Source organism: Anas acuta, chromosome 5, assembly GCF_963932015.1.
Source record: "Anas acuta chromosome 5, bAnaAcu1.1, whole genome shotgun sequence".
Lineage (NCBI taxonomy): Eukaryota > Metazoa > Chordata > Aves > Anseriformes > Anatidae > Anas > Anas acuta.
The window spans coordinates 2,128,458-2,145,360 of record NC_088983.1 but is presented as its reverse complement, the minus strand read 5'-3'; the positions used below and the strand labels follow the sequence as shown (position 1 = coordinate 2,145,360).

Below are 16,903 nucleotides of genomic sequence, written 5' to 3'. Positions count from 1 at the left end.
ATTTGGATTTGGATTTGTTGTTGGATTTTGGGTTGTTGCCCAAACTCTGTTGTTGTTCAGTCCTATGCATGACACATGGAGCTTTACATGGAGCTATCTGGTATTTTCTTTATCTAGCATTTCTTTTGATTTGTGCTTCAGAGCATACAACTATCTTTTCCCTGTGAAAAGTGCAGGGTGTGCATATTCCTTGGTGTAGGCTTAGTGCAGGCAGAGGTGAAGGTCTCCCTTTGGGGTCCTGTAGCCCATGGGTGCCCGAGCAGCACCCTTTGGGGTGCAAAAGGTACAGTTTCCTCTGCATGATGGCTTGTAAATATTTTATTTTATTTTATTTTATTTTATTTTATTTTATTTTATTTTATTTTATTTTATTTTATTTTATTTTATTTTATTTTATTTTATTTTATTTTATTTTATATTTTTATTAAATAATAATATAAAAGCACTGCAAATCTGCAAATCACAGCAGGATCATAGCTTGCTATATTTTTTTTTTTTTTCCCCATGACTCAAGCAAAAGTCTCCATGAAGCTTCTCCTATTGACACTCCATCTACTCCCTGCAATTACAAACTAACAGAAAGTACAGCTCATGGAAAGGCAAGGCAAGAACAACTAAGAGGCTCAGAAGTGCATCCTGACACCTGTCAGTGCCTGACCAGCCTGCCAGCACCTCGCACGCTGACACTTGCTTTGGGGCGGCTGCCGACCCCATGCAGATGCTGAGCAGCTCTGCACTCAGGTCTGAGCACGAACCTCACCTCCTGATGCAGTCGGACAGTTTTTATTTCCTCATTTATCACTTAATCTCTCAAGAGGAATGCAATCACGGAGTGGCCGCAGCTATTTGCGAGTCCAGGCTGAATTCAGCAAACAGCTTCAGCCATGCAAAACATGAACACGGATCCTAGACAAGAGAATGCAGCTCAGTTTGTCATTGCTAACATTAACTATTTTGATTATTTGTACAATTTCTGTGCAATTGTTTTGGCATAAATCATTACGCAGCAGAAGAGTTCTTCCTCTTTCATTCCCCAATGGCTAACAATGAGGAAAATCCATTCCTGCCAGATCCAAACTTCTCTCTTCAAATTGTTCCCACTTGTCTGTAGTAAGAGAAATTCAACGGGCTTAACCATGGGTGTGTGCTGGGCATCGCTCATCGGATCAGGGAGTGGGAAGAGGAGTAACTGAGTGCAACTGGTCAGGGTTTAGGGCCCTGTGATGGGAGATCAAAACCTGCTTCAGCAGCCTGCCCCAAGGGCTGGGCTGTGGGCAGACTTGCTTTGACCCTGGCAAGTTGCACAACCTTCTCCTGCTGCGTTTGGTGTCTGCACAAACACACACGTACACAGAGGAATTACAGGGAAGCTGAAGCAAGGGAAATCATTGCCTGTATTCACATACGTGAGTGCCTGAGATCTGGTCTCATCCTACCCAAGTGATACCCTTCTCCAGCATGGAAGCAATGCGCTTTTTGGAAAACACTGCTCTAGGTGCACTGGGGAGTGAGGAGGCTTCTGTGAACCCCATAATTACTGCAGACTGTCCACATTATTTACTGCAGGGGATGTTCACTGCATCCCAGCTGCTTCCCCTGGCAGAGGTGAGTGCTGCCAAGGCATGGCACTGGTGGCCACAGGAGCAAGCAGAGAGGACACGCTTCTCAGAGGCTTCTTCTTGGGCCTTTGGTTAACCTGTCCTTCCTTCATGCCACAGGTGTGATGTCTTTACACAAGGCACTTGTTTCACAGACAAGCCTTGTATGAACAGTAAAAGGCTCTGGAGACCTGTGCTACACACCCAGACTGCTGGTTTAATTTTCACCTGCCAAGCAGGAGAATAGACAGGTAAATATTTACACACAGAAAATTCTCTCACACTGAACTATTCAAGGAATTCAAAGCCCAGGAGAGCACTGCTGCCTGCAGAGTCAGTGTTCTTTCCCTCTTAACCAGGGCATTAAGCTGCAGTTAGCAATTCTCTGCAATCAATTTCTTCCCCATATGAAGGGCCCAGGCCAGGATCATTCACCTGCTCTATCTGGTATAAACCCTTAAAGCCATTGTGTGTCTGTGCAAGATGAAGCTGGCAGCTTTCAGCCTGTCCTACTATACATCCCCAAATGTTATTAACCTAACTGTGAAGGGCACACCGACACTGAGCCCTTCTGCCTTGCATGTGTGCCCGACTAGCTGGGGGGTGTTTTTCCTTCCTCAGAGCTCCAGCTTCTGCAGGTACATCATCACCTGAGCCTGGCTTTTGGACATAGTCTGCAAATGGAAACCATGCTCCTCGAGGAACAAGAAAGTAGATAAAAGGGAATTCATGCTTTTTTATTTATTTATTTTAAATTTATTATTATTTTTTAATCTCTTCAATTTTACACCAATCTTAAACTTTTTTTTTTTTTTTTTTTTTTTTTTTTTTTTTTTTTTTAGGAGAAGGGAACGTACTTCATGTTTTCCATAAGAATTAAGAAGTTTCCCTTAAGAATTTTCAGTTGTTCAAAACCAGCTGATAGGAGAGTACTCACCATTGCCCCTGAGCAGTGCAAACCCTGTAGGGGACCAACATCACTGCTGGGTGCCAGCCCAGAAGCAAAAGGGCCCAGCCATGACCTCTGTTGTAACTCCACTCTAGAAAGATGCAGGGCCCTCAATTTTAAAGCAAGGTTTGCTTTTTCCAAAGTGTTGATCCCTCAGCAAGCAGCCAGCAGTGAAGCAGAGCCACAAGCACACTGGGACATGATGCATGATCACGCTCCCAGTGTGGCTGCATGCACAGCACTTCCCAGCCTGCTCCACGAAGCTGAAGATCCTGCAGGTCAGAGCTTTTGCCCGTTCAATTGAGCCGAAGGATTTAAGTGAAACAAAAGACCAGCACCTCAGATCGCTTAAGGGAGTCATTCTCTATGACAAAGAACTAAATATATTCCATTTGTGTTTTATATTGTCATAAATATGCATGTGAGATTAAGGAAATGTGCTCGCTGGTGTGGAGCAGCATGGTAGGTGCATGCTTAAACAGCATCTGCACATGGATGTGCTACATCAGTGCACAGTTACTTTATCTTCATGTGCAAGTGGGGATTTAATATGTAGAGATAAAAGTGAAATAAAATTTGGGAAACCTATCCGCGTCACTGATGGAAGAGTTTCACTCCGAAATGCTGTGTGCAGTGAATCTCTTCGATGCTCTGAGCAGAGCACCAAGCCCCACGGACCTTCACTGCAGAGCAGCAGGTTGGAGGTTGCTGCAGTTGTGGTTCTGTATGGGCAGGGCTGTAGGGCCCCGGGCCCACCAGACTTCTCATTCCCTTTAAATAGTCTCAGTTCAGTAGCTATTTAAGTCCAGAAGGAGTCTGTGTGGAACTGATGAAGAAAAAATTAAAACACTTGAAAATGCTATTTTGAGGTTTACAGAACTTGAATAAATGAGCATATTAACTATTCAATTATCTATGGCATTTTGCATATTTTGTCATTCAGCCCACTCTTACTCCCAGCTATGACAGCATCCCTGTGCAGGAGCTGGGTGATCTTTCAGAAAGGTGCTGGAAGTCCTCCTCTCCAGGCTGCTTTTCTGAGGCACTTTGATGAGCAGCAGCTAAATGAAGGTCACTCTTTTCTTTGTCTTGCCTTCACAGCTTTTTATCTTAGGGTTGCCTTAATGTCTGTTTTACCAGTTTCCAATATCTACTGTGTTTTCTTCATCATGATCTATAGGCTGGAAAGAGATAAGGACTGATCTTAGCTTGTATTAATATTGACTACAAGTAGGTGAGTTATGACAAAGAGTCATCATGCTATGGTTATGGTGAGCTACAAGTTTCTTCGTGTTCATTTTTCAGAGAGGTTTTTACCTCTAAGGATCTCCTGATCCTCTATTAAAGTGCATTCCTATCAAGGACAATTTGTGAGAGTTATGTTACTGAAGTACTGCTATCAAGCACAAGATGTGGGACTTGTCTGATCAAAAGCAGATGTCTACATATATGCATATGGGATATCAAATATATATATCTTACACCTTGTCATCTAGATTTCCCTCAGAATTCACAGCCTGAGGAATGTCATCACAAAACGCTTCCTATTGCAATACAGGTGTTGGAGGTGGAAGAGCACCTTAAATGTTCCCTGGTTAAAGACAGACTTGAGGCTGACAGGCTCAGATGGGAGCATCCTGAGAGCTGTTATCTAGTCAGATTCCCACTGCCTGCCTGGGGAGTGCAACCAAACCACCATTGAGACCAGGATGTTGTTAACTGAATAAATCTTTGTTCTTGAATATTGCTGTTACTCAAAAAAATAATATTTGAATATCACCGTGAAATTTCCATGCCATCCTATTAGCAATATTTTTGTCTTTATAGAAGACTTTTCACCCATAAATTCTTTCACAAATACAGATCTATCCTATTGTTCAAATTTAATATGTGAGCAAATAAGGCTCACAGAGGATCAGCAATTCCTAAGCAGATCCAAAGAGAAGAGCCAGGTTTCACTTCAGTTGGTCCATCACACGATGGAGCCTTACCCAAGGCTCAACACCAACAGGAGTAATTCACAGAGCATGCAATATTTGGTTGGTCCTTACCCAACAGACAAAGGGTAAATAAGACTTTCAGAGCTGCTTCTTGATTTAATGAAAGACCCCTACGCTTTCAAATTTTCATTTGTCCTAATTATGAGTTGCCCACAATATTACTGAAGATGACTCTTTGAGGACAGTTACAGTAGATTTGTAGTATCTTCCATCACAAGTGAAAACCAAGAAACTGCTTTCAGAAATGGTTGATTAGCAATCAAAAAAAACACCCTCTGGTCAGCTGTTGGCTATAACTCACAGAAGGTGGGGCTCAGGCAGCTATAAAGCCTGCTATATGGCAGAGGGAGCCTCTTCTGCAGGCTGGTAGAGATGGGTGTTGTTTCTTCTCAACAGGAACATATTTTCCTGGTAAGCAGAACAGCTGAGCCATAGATCTTAAAGCAGTTCTGGAGGTTTATTTCAGCTCTGTCTAAATTCAGTGTGAAGATGCAAGGGCTGCTGTGGAGGTTTCTGATGAAATCACTGGATTTCTGTTTCTCTGGGGGTCTTTCCCAAGAGACCTGAGCTGTCCTTGCAGCCTGTGCCAGCCCAGAGGTGGGTCTGCAGGGGCGATCCAGCTGCCTTTGGTGCAGGCAGGGGGGTGGCTGGCCTCTTACCTTCCTCCTATGTATGTCCCTTATAAGTGGAACAAAGCTGGGCACAGTTTGTGCCAAACCAGCAACTGTCATGCTTCTCCCTTGGCTCTGATTAATTCCAGAAACTTACAGAGTTAGCCTTGAGAAGCTGCCGTCCTTCTATGTTTTAGATCCCTTTCTCTTGTTTCTTGAGTTTTCCCAGTGCTGCTTGTGCTATCTTCAGTTTGGGCTGTGTGGCTGGTCATAGAGTGGTCTGTAATTGTCTTTGGGATCCAAGCTCTCTTCAAGGCAGGCAGCCCAGGGGATGCCTGGGGAGGCTGCTTGTCACTCAGCAGAGCTGTTTTGCTGCTGTAGGTGTTCCTGCTGTGCTCCTGATGCCCACAGTACCTGGGTGGTGAACATACCAGAGGAATAGGCACTGCAGATGCTCTCAGGAAACAGGTATCTCCCCCAGCCATGTTCAAAACTCAGAGCTTTAATGAGCTGCATGAAGTTTTTCCCTGTTCAAAGTGAGCCCCAATGTCCTTGTTCCACTAACATCTACTTTAATTAGCTCATTCATTTTCCAAGCATTTGCACAGGGGATGATTGAGGAATTAAGATAAGTAATTTTATGAATATTGCTATGAATAGTAAATGCTGTTCCTATTAGAATGGATAGTTAATAAAACATTTTTATTTCCTATTTTATGTTCCTGCTCTATTTTCAAATAAAGCAATGAAAAACAATTAGACAAACTAATACTTACTGCCAAAATGGGAAAATACTGTTCAGTCCATAACCAAAGAAGTTGTAATAAACTTGTTTTTGTATTAGTAAGTCAAATTGTTGAAGTGAAAAGATCAAATTTATAAAACAATATCCAAGTTCATTTTCATCAGGATGATTTAACTACTGAAAACAGGGGCAAGAGCTTTGATGTATATCTAAACTAATTTGTTAGTTAAATAATTATACATAGAGTAGAAGACAAGAATAAGAAGGGGACCAATTGGTAAATATTTTTTGCAAGCAAAAGGAACTCTGGAGATAGGACAAAAGATGCATATGGAAGATAATCAGTTCTCAGATATCCTGAGATAAATTCAATTCTCACTTGTTTGTTTGCAAGTAATTTCATCCCAGACCTCAGACGGAGATTTTAAATTATCTTCACCTGTAAGGAAGTTTGTATTTAAAAACAAAAATTACAGTTGTCATGAGCTCCTGAGGTTGGGGAAAAAAAATGATCCATAAAATGAGTAAAATGTGTGCTCGTTTGTGGAGGGTCAGATGGAGAGCAAGGCAAGACAATAAAACAGCAAAGAAGCTTTTTTTTCCTGGAAGCCACAGGAAAAAAATATATATATTTAAATTGGTACTTTATGTCTCAAGAGCCCGTTCCAAAGATCATTAATGTGAAAATAAAAGATAATTGAGGATATCACTAGACTACATTGATGAACACTAAATACTGACCTTAGAGCAGACATAAGGCAGAGCACTGTGGAAGATAATGTTATATCGGGGGGGGCAATAAAAGGAGAGAGCTCTGTTTTTAATGTCTGGGTCTCTAGCTGCACTGAACATTATCCTAAGCAGTCAACTGAAGCACTCATAGGTGGTGGATAATAACCTCTGAGAAACAACCTCTTGGTTGCAATCTAGTTTCTGAGTGAGTAGAGAACTTTAAGTGGAAAACACTGTTGGATGTTTAATGCTGAAAGGCAATCTGCCTTGGTAGGAAGTTGCTGGCACACGTTGGCAGACAGGCAAAATCTAGGCAAGAGCCCCCAGGCATGGGTATAATGAAGCATCTTCTTTGGTGAAGTGGTGGAAGAAGCTTTCACCTTGGTCGTTGCAATTACATTTATGCAATTAATACTGTAATGAGTAAAGAATGTGAAGGCAACTTAGTGCTGTGATATTTCCTCCTGGACTAGCAAGACTCTCCCTTTTACAGCATGTGTATCTGCAAAGATCCCAAAGATTATGTCTTTTGGGAGCAGCTCTCACCAGCTTGGAGCAGGTTTGGTGCTTAGACTCCAACAGTCTCCGTATCACCTATTAATAAGCTCTGCTATCTCAATCAAAGGGGAAGAAGTCATTACCTGGGAACAAGCCTGCATCTTTGCCTGGGTACCGCAGCACCCATGGGAGCAATGCAGGCAGCTCGTGTGCTGATGTAGTGCAGCAAACCTCATGCAGAGCTGCACAAAGCACTGCACCTGAACCACGGGCTGTGAGGGATAGATCCTTCATGTGGGGGTGAGTCCTGAGTGAAGTAAATGCCAAAAAAAAAATCCTGGCAAACCTAAATGTTGAAGTTGGGGTTACTGATGCCTCCAACTACTGTTTCTGGTAATTTAAATAATGCAGGAACACTGCTGACTGTCAAGAACTGCAAAGGAGAAGAAAAAAACAACTCTAGTGAAGTGTGTCAAACCTCAGCTTCAAGGCTGGAGCAAGCTATTATGCCCTATAATGCTGTTAATTCTTTCCTATTCCTTAATCTTCAAATGTTCTTGGCGCCCAGCCAGTTCAGAGTGCATGTTGTAAATCACTGAAAATTATAGTATATGGCTCTGAGTATATTTCACCTGTCAGATTCATTCTGTTTGGGGAGAGCTGGAGAAAAACTCAAAGGTTTAACTTCTGTAGAAAGTCTCCTCTACAAAGTACACTGAAAAAAAAAATGCCAGTGGGTTCATGTGAAACATCTGGGGTAGATGCGTAAGCTGCCTTGAAGCAGCAAAGATCCCTTCAGCCTGTCTGAGTCTTGGAGCTGTTGCTTGGCACTGCAGGATCTGGGTTGGCATGGGGCTGAGAAGCAGGTCAAAATGCAGATGTGATGCACCAGGGGACCACCTGCGGTTTTCTGCAGGATTTAGAGACTTCTGGGCTCATTCCAGGGACTGGATCTGCCTGGCTGGCACTGGCAAATTGCTGTCTTTTGAAGGGGCTCCCAGTTCTTTTCTTTTATTGCTACCCTTTTGGGCCCTTGGGTTCTGAAAGTCTGGAACTTTCTTGTTTCTGAATTCAAATCAAGAGTTGCTTCAGCCCTTGCCAATAGAGGTCAAAGGCTTGTGGTGCAGCCTGAGCTCACCTGCCCACTCTGGAAAGCTTCAGCACAGAAAAATGTGGGCAACATAACATTCTTTGGCTTTTTCATCTGCCCCTTAAACCTTTGTCCACTTTGTAAAGTGGATTTCTTTTTAATCCAAGACCCTAGCTGCAGTTCTCTTTCTTGATTCAAAGCTGCTTTGACAGGTGCTTTGGTAATCGAGTTCCCTTTGGGTCTGAAACTCCACCATGGGGCATCATTGCTTTCTCACTTTGGACTGGAGTTCTAGTGTTTGGTCTCTAAGTCTCAAAACACATCTCAGTGCATGCAGAAGTACTTGTGGTGCTCGGTCTTCAGGTGATAAATGCATTGGAAGAAAGAACAAGTACTTGAACAGATCCTGGCACAATCCTAGGGAAAGTTTTGAGCACAATATTAATATTAAGCTGCCTTCAGCATGCAGCTTTGGATGGGAAGCAGTGAAAAAGCAATGGAGCCCACTACTAGCAGAGTAACAAGAGGAATACTGAGAATATTCTCAGATGCTATTATCATCCCAGATGATATTAAATAGTGCAAAGCCCAAAGGAAATTACAGCACAAACTGGAGATGAAGCTAGCCGTCTCCCAGCTGATGGTGCTGTCTGCTCCACCACGCTCAGCTATCACTCATTAAGCTGTGAAGTATATATTTGTTGTATAGCGAAGGCAGCAGTATTCATAGAAGACTCGCAGAGTGTGCAAACTGTCACTTTATGCATAACCTTGTTAGTAATAATGTCTACTCACATTACCTGCTTGGCTAACCCGGGCAGGCTGCGAGAGCAAGAGATGAGGTTTCCACCCAAAAATCTGCAAGCAATGTGAGCCCTGCGTGGGGATGGACAAACAGCCTGCTTACAAGCAGCATCTGGGCCTAGTTATAGCACTGCTCTCCAAAGAATCAAAATGGGAACGCTATCTGCATGGAAAACTTTTTTTATGGCAATTCCATAAATACCAATGGCATCATTTGTTGCACCAGGAGCCCCAGTACACACATTTTGGTGACATCGTATTGGAGGCCCTCTGAAATGTCTCCAGCACAGACATAAGGCCACCAATCTTTCCAGCAAGTGCCATTTCTGTGCAAGTGTGCTTTGTTCTGAAGGGGTGAATTTTGTTAGGTGTAGTCGTGGCCCTTTAGGGTGCTTGGCAGTGCAGGGGAGACAGGATAGCTCTTATATTGATCTTGAAATTCCAGCAGACTGGACCTGTTTTTGCAGGGAATCACTTGAATGCAGTGAACAGCTGTCCTAAAAGACCAAAGACAAATGCCACCAGGTTTTAATCCCCAGGCGCAAAAAGCCCTGGGTTGGAAATGAAACGTTATTTCAAACTCCAGCAGGTTTATTATGAAATAGTTGTCTTGGCCAGAGCAGCGAAGATCAACTTCCAGGAAAATGTGTGGGTCCTCATTTTAATTTCAAATTCTGTTTAACTACAGTGCTAATTACCATTTAAAGCCAAAGGCTTCTGTTCACATTTGAGAATTTTGCGAGCAGGATTTTTAAAGCCTTTATGATTCACCTTTAAGTAGCTGGCAGTCATCGTTGTCGCATCAAAGTTTAATTTGCTCTGCTCCAGTACAAAGTCCTCACTATTTGGTTGGCAAGAATGCTTGGGTTAATTACTCTCTCCCATAAAAAGGACAAATTAAATGTAAATAGCCAACAGGTCCAACTAAATAATGAAAGAAATGCCTGTTGCATAACACACTGGATTTTGCATCTATTTAAGCTTAGTTTATTCAAGTATAATGACGACAGTTGTATTTTCTCTTCTTTAAACATATTTATGGTGTCTGCAGAAGAATTAAGATGGGGTATTACTAACTAAGCCCAAATTTGTATTTGCCTTAGAGTAATCCAAAGCAGCAATGATTCCAGCTGAGGCACCCCTTGTAACTGTCAGCCAGGAACAGAAGCCGTCATCTCTTCCCAGAGTACCTGGGGTATCAAAGCTGTGCCACTCCGGGTGCGTGCTCCTTGCTGAAGGACCTGTGAAACTGCTCATGGAAGAGCTGGGCTGGTGGCGAGTGGGTTGAGAGGAAGATCAGGCTGACTGGTGGGTTTACTTGTCTCTCCTTTTTGTGTCTCCCTCACTAAGTGAGTAGATAGATGAGCAGTGACACTTTTAAAATGTCTATATCCCTGCAAGTAAATACAAATGCTCCAAAACATTGCTATTCCTGCCCTACCATTTCTCCTTAGAAACAGTCTTTTATGATTTTATTATGTGCTTTATCCTGCTTCTAGCACAGTTTGCTTTCTTATGTTCCACGTGAGAACCTCTGAGGGCATGCTGTGAATTGCTGTAGCTCTGGAGACATAGATGCTCTCAGTAATTTGTTTAAAAAAAAAAAGTGCTCTCCATTTCCTCTTTCCATTGTGGCCTAAGTTCAGCAAAGAGGAATCTGAACACCAGTGCAAGAAAACAAGAGTTAACGTCTGATATAGTCTTGCCTGAAATATTCTGAGACAAAACTTTTCAAAATAAAGTTTATTGATGCAAAGGAAAAGCCTAAAGAAAGTTGCTCTTCACAGCATTTTACTACAGCGTCAGGAGGTGATAAAAGTCAGAAGGACTTTTCAAAGGGCTTCATAACTTGAAAGGAAAAGGTATTGAGAATATTTAATGTAGCTGTTATGTTTGAACATGGCTCATTTATGCCCAAACGCTAGTCTCCACTTCTCCACAATCCCTGTAACTTCTATATGATGAAAGGGCATGCTGAACACCTATAAAATGTGCTCTTACAATATAGGCAGTTCTTCTGGAGAATGACTACAATTTCTTCATTCAACACAGGTTATATAACAATCAGGGAAATCATATTCCATTCATTTGGAAAGTTCTTAAAAATTGGCATCTAGATGTGTATTGCTGGAGAAACTAAAAAAAAAAAAAGTAACCTGCACTGAAGTATAATAGAAAACTGCTTGATGTTTGTCTGTGGTCCATAAAGCAGATTTGCTGAAGTATGTAATGGTCAGAAGGGTGAACCAGACAAAAACTAAAGGCTTTTGAACAAGGCACCAGTGAGATTCACCTGGAATATGCCTGGCACACCTCATTGCAGAAGAAAAATGTAAAACTGGCAGGGATTCAAGGAAAGGAGGTAAAATAAGATTCTGGCTTGAAAAAAAAAATACCAGATTTGGTGAGCAAGGGGCTAAAAAGGTGAGGACAGATTACCCAGAAAAAGAGACAAATATCATGGGAATATCAGCTTTTAGCAGATAACAAACAGCCTGGAGAAGGTAGCTTGGGAAATTCTTATTTGCCCATCTCAACACTGCAGCATGAAAACATTCAAAGAATTTAAAAAGAAAAAAAAATGTTTTTATATGCAAAACAAATGATTTCCCCATGGAACTCACCACTTAAGTGAGTCAATGAAATTAAGAAGATGCCAAGACCTAGAATTAGTGGCTAAGATGATTATTAGGAATATCCAGAGTGGCTGCAATTAGTTATAACAAAAATGCTGCGGAAGAGATGAAAATTCACGTTCTACCACTCAAAGCAATCCCTAGCTATAAAGGTAAAACCTCATTTGCAGAGCAGATTATTCCTCATCTGTTTACTTCACACTCCAGCTTTCCTTTGAGGCATCTATTATAAATTCCTGTCATCAGAAACAAAGTGCTATTTTCACAGAACCACAGGATGGTTTGGGTTGGCAGGGACCTCGCAGCCCACCTAATTCCAGCCCCTGCCTCCAACCCCTTCCAGCCTGGCCTTGGGCACTGCCAGGGATGGGGCAGCCTATGCCAGGGCCTTGCCACCCTCTGAGGGAAGGATTTCTTCCAAATGTCTGACCTAAACTTATCCTCTTTTGGTTTAAAGTCATTCCCCTTGTCCTATAACCATACCCCCTGCCACAGAGAACCTCCCCAGCTTTCCTGCAGCCCCCTTCAGGCACTGAAGGTCTCTGAAGCTGCTGTGAGGTCTCCCTGGGGCCTTCTCTTTTCCAGGCCAAACACCAACTCCTTCAGCCTGTCTCCATAGGAGAGGTGCTCCAGCCCCTTAATCATCTTTGTAACCCACTCTAACAGCCCCACATCCTTGTTCTGGGGGCCCAGAGCTGGGTGCAGGGCTCCAGGTGGGGCCTCACTAGAGCAGAGCAGAGGGGCACAATCCCCTCCCTCACCCTGCTGCCCACGCTGCTTTTGTTGCAGCCAAGGGTATGGTTTGCTTTCTGAGCTGCAAGCACACGTTGCCAGCTCACATCAAGCTTTTCATCAACCACCACCCCCAGGTCCCTTTCTGTGGGGCTGCCCCCTATCCACTCATTGCCAGGCCTGGATTTGTGCCTGGGAGAGCCCCAGCCCCAGTGCAGGACCTCGCAGTTGTTGAATTTCATGAGGTTCATGTGGGCCTGCCTCTCAGGCTTTATGTGAGCTTTGATTGGAGTTCTATGAGTCCGAGGTTTTTAGGCTAGAAAACTCATCTCAACATGAGAAATACCTGAAAAAGTAATTTTCACAATGTGTGAGTTGCAGGGAACATTTACTTTTTTATTTCTTTTCATGACTGAAGTGAAACTGCACCTTATATTTATAAGTAATTTTTTGCTTAGCCAAGCCTTATGAAACAAGAAGTTTGTAGTTTTGCAGTATATGCTAAGGCTAAGGTCCACAAATTCAAACCATAACTACATTTGGAGCTTCATGGCCAGGTCAAAAATTCATTTTATTGTAATCTCTGCATGCATTATGGCCACTTCCAGTTACACTGGAGAGATCATTTCTGTGCTGGAAGGAAACCACAGTAAGACTGAGTTCTCTCCCAGACAAATCTGATTTGATTGGTTTAATAATTTCCCGTTCCTATCAGCAGAGAACTAGAAAATTCAGTTCAGCTGTGTCTTGAGTTTTCCCACATTTAGTGAAATGAACTTTCCATAGGATGGAAAATCATAATAGTGTTTTTTTTTTTTTTTAGTGTTCTTGTGAAATATTTCAATTCAGAAAAGACTGATTGTTTGGGCAGCTTTGGGGAAGGGGGTGTTAGGTTTTATTTTATTCAGGAAGATGGATCCAAATCCATCCAATTCCATTCTTTCCAGCTGCCTTCCTCCTTCAATCATCCCTATTTTAACAAAAGGTGAAAGAGAAATAAAGTAAGGAGAGACAAGGAAAAAATGGAGTGGCTTCATGTGCTTGAGCTGCAGCCCCCAGCCAGCAGCTGTGGCCACCCAGCTTGGGCACAGGGTGCTGCAGGTCTGCCTGTCCTCACCTGGCTGTTGTCAGACTGTGCACCCACTGTGAATCCCCAGCCAGGAGCAGGTGCAGGACATGCCCCCACCCCAGCAAAGCTCTTTTGCATCTTGGGCTCAGGGATGAAAGCTCTGCAGGATTTGCAGTGGGAAATGGGGAGGATGCAGTGCCCAGGGCACGTCTCCTAGCTGGCTGGGTGTTTTGCCACCCTCCCTTCTCCACAGATAGAATTTTTGCTGTATAATATCTTTCCTCCTTAGTCTGTGCAGAGAGGGGATGGCTGTATGTAATTTCCTTATCTTTCCTAGGTGTGCAGTTCCCAGCTTTATCATGTAATTTTCCCAGCACTGTTTTGAACAGTTCCAGATTCTTGCTAATAGTTTTCCTTTAGTTCTTGCTCCCAATTAACCTTTCATACTTCCTTTAATCCAGTAAACTGCACTTTCCACCATTTACATTTTTTATCTTACTAATTGAGTTTTTTCATCTCTATCTTTTGATTTCAAATCTAATTATATTGTTATCAGTGGTGTAAAACCAGTAGGTTATTGATAACTTCTGTTCATTACTAAATTAAACTCTGCCTTATCATTGTTCATTGCTTAGCACTCTGATGTGGAAATCAACCTCCGCTCAGCTCTTCAATCCTTTCCACTGTTTCCCAAGGTTTGATTTACTAAATAACTTGTGTTAAATCATTTTGCCCAGCCTTCTTCAATAACAAAATTCAGCTGTGGCTTTGTCCAGGCTTTATTAAAAATACATGGCAAGCAGCAAGAGATTAGCCTATCACTCTGTGAAAGGTTCAAGTGTTCCTAAAGTAAAACTATTTATGAGCAAACAGAAACATTTCTCCAAGATCCTTCAAAATCTTAGACAAAAAGCAGAATTTCTGTAGTGCTTGTGGCACATATATCCCTTGAATGCATTCATATATATATTACCTTTTGTGTCACAGTGAGACATCCTGAGAATATTATATATTCTTGTGTCTGTAAAATCTGAGAGCTGTTACATATTCCTTCCCTATCCTCTGCTGTAGATGAATTAACTGAACGCTAATTTGTGACTCAACATTGGCAGAGATGACTCTGTTAAAATAAATAATTATGTATTTTTTTTGCCATAAGGCAAAGTTGATCCCAAGTTTTTCATATAGTGATAAAATAAATATTGGCTATCATGGACTGGTAAATGCTGCAGATAAGCTTTATCCAGGGGATAAAATAAAAACACAACCATCAACAAATATCTGAGACCAGGCACATCTCACTTGAGACAACACACCCCAGTATTAGTACCATATTTATGAGATGTGAAAACTATGAACATAGGAAATCCCAACCATATATGCTGGCTGTTGGTAGATTTTCCCACCCCACTGCATGCAAGGTGATTGCTGTCTTTTCTCTTTACACTCATGGTTCACTAGCTGCCTTCAGAGGGTTCATTTCCTTCAAAGTGTACAGGGCAGATAATTATTTTACCACACTGTGTAGTAATGGTTTTTTTTGTTTGTTTATTTTTCATGTAGTCTACCAAGCTTTCAAGCCAAGAAATCACTGTCATCTGATGCCCGTAAATACCAGATTTCTGGACACGCTTAGTCTCCAAGTAATAACCTGAATTAAGTTCAAAACTTCCTTGGAAATCCAATTCAGGCAATTTTTACTCAGAGCAACATTGCAAAGGCTACATCAGCTGACCTGAAAAATCTCTCTTCCACAATGATTAAACGCATCCCAGATTGCATATATTTAGCTTTTGCTGCAAGAGACAAAGCGTCTTGTTCAGAACAAGTGCAAATCATGTATGGAAGGCACTCCAGCACAAAGTGAGGGTCATCTCACTTCTACAGTACAAAGGAGAAGAATATTACGAAATTTAGAGATATTCAATTACTACTGGTGGAAGGCCATGGAAGTTCATAGAGAGCTCAGGAGGGCAATATGGTATAGAATAAGAAATTAAGTTAGGTATCAGCTGCATAGAAATGAAAATGAACTGGACATTCATGTTACAGAAGAACAAAATTACTAATGTGATGCCCAGACAAAGAGATCTAGAGTAAAGAGGGCAACTACCGGAAAATTATTTCCAGCAATCACTGGACAAGATGGGACTGGAGCCATCTCATGATAGGAGGATAAAGACAGGGTTTTGTTAATCTCTCAGAGAAGAATATTTAGAAGACAAGATGGGCCAATGTCAAATTTGGTGTAATTTTGCTGAAATCACTTGAGAAACTCAGGAGATGTATGTAGTCCTGTGAGTCCATGGTTACACGGAGGCTGAAATCCTTTGCAAGGATTTCTGGAGACAGGGTACAGACCTTTATCAACTGTCACAGCCATTCACCCTGAGCAGTGATTAACGATATTGAGTTTTACAGATAATTTGTCTAGCATCTTGCAATAGTGTTGTGATATCAGCAAAAGTCATTCCTTCTGTAAGGTTACAGAAAAAGTTTAGAGCTCCTTCCTATGGATAACACAGCCTCTTTTCCACTAACTCCCTAACTCCAGAGAAGCTATTATCCAGTTATTATCCTTACTGCAAGTTTAACTGGGCCTAAACAATTGAACATCCTGCTTTCCTTGTTCCCTGGCAGAACACAGTTTTAGATCCCAGCCGTTCCCTTTCTCCTTTATTCCTTGCAACAAAGTGAGAGTCCCGTATCACATATTTTTTACACTGGATGTTTTAGTCTTTCCTGCTTCCCTGAGGACTGATAGATCTTTGCAAGTGAGATACAACAAATGAAATGTAAAAGTCCCTCGTGCTTTCTAATGTAAGCTGCAGTGCAAAGAGACAGACTGAGCCTTTTCTACATGTCCTTAAAAGAGAAGAAAAGTTGCTGTCTGAATAGTCTTGAGTGACTAAGACTTGAGGCCTAAGAATTACATGAATCTTTTTTTTTTTTTTTTTTTTTTTTTAATATTATTTTTTCATACAAAAGTTTTGGAGAGTGGAATGTACAGCAAAATAAAAGCTAATGAGTATTCTTCAGTCTTTGACAAAATGTAGTTTGGGTCCTCCACTGGAATGGACTCAGAGACGTCCCAGATTTCAGGGCAACTTTACCAATTTTCACCTTCTTAGCTTCTGTTGCTTAAAAATTGCTAAGTCCTTTGCTACCATAAGGCTTATTTTGGAAACAGTCAAGGTGTGTTGCTGTTTAAAGGAGTGCCATCGCGCATAATTTTCACCTTCTTTAAATTCCACGATGCTCTGCTATAACATAAATAAATGCCTGAGTACACTTGTGGAATACTCTGTTTTCTTAAGATAATTCAGAGCTCATGTACCTGTAAATGCGTTGCAGTTGGACGTGATTTGTTATTCTTTGTATTACGCGTAGACTGCAGGAGATGGGATGGGATGGGATGGGATAGTGCAGTTGGAAGGGA

The 16,903-nt window shown here is 41.9% G+C and overlaps 1 long non-coding RNA gene across 2 annotated transcripts; it reads left to right on the top strand.

Moving 5' to 3' along the window:
- The first annotated feature begins 4,832 nt into the window (after positions 1-4,832).
- Positions 4,833-16,612, top strand: LOC137856644 (uncharacterized). 2 transcript variants are annotated; one of them, XR_011096676.1, is made up of 4 exons: positions 4,833-4,958; positions 5,540-5,626; positions 10,131-10,245; positions 15,028-16,612. It is a non-coding gene; the product is annotated as an uncharacterized lncRNA (long non-coding RNA). The 2 variants fall into 2 exon arrangements; XR_011096675.1 differs by having other exon boundaries at positions 10,131-10,335.
- Positions 16,613-16,903: the final 291 nt, after the last annotated feature.